Source organism: Nannospalax galili, unplaced genomic scaffold, assembly GCF_000622305.1.
Source record: "Nannospalax galili isolate Female #2095 unplaced genomic scaffold, S.galili_v1.0 scaffold167, whole genome shotgun sequence".
Lineage (NCBI taxonomy): Eukaryota > Metazoa > Chordata > Mammalia > Rodentia > Spalacidae > Nannospalax > Nannospalax galili.
In genome coordinates, this window is record NW_008358534.1 from 6,520,933 (window position 1) to 6,521,447 (window position 515).

Below are 515 nucleotides of genomic sequence, written 5' to 3' on the forward strand. Positions count from 1 at the left end.
GACATCATTTTAAATGGAGGAAAAACTGGAAGCATTCCCATTGAAATCAGGAACCAGACAAGGCTGCCCACTATCCCCACTTCTCTTTAACATAGTACTTGAAACTCTTGCAAGAGCAATAAGACAAGAGGAGGAAATTAAAGGAGAGAAGTAATAATTGGAAAAGGTCAAATTATCCCTTTTTGCTGATGATAGGATATTATATCTAAGAGATGCCAAAAATTCCACCAGAAAACTCCTAGAAATTAGTAACATGTTCAGTAAAGTGGCAGGTTACAAAAGTAACCTACAAAAGTCTGTAGCCTTTCTATATATCAATAACAAGCAATCAGAGAAATAGCACATGGAAACACACCCCTTCACAATAGCTGAAAAAAATAAAATATTTTGGAATAAACCTGACCAAAGACATTAAAGAGCTCTCCAAGGAAAGTTTTAACCCTTTAAAGAAAGAAATTGAGGAAGACATCAGAAGATGGAAGGACCTCCCATGCTCATGGATTGGAAGAATTAAT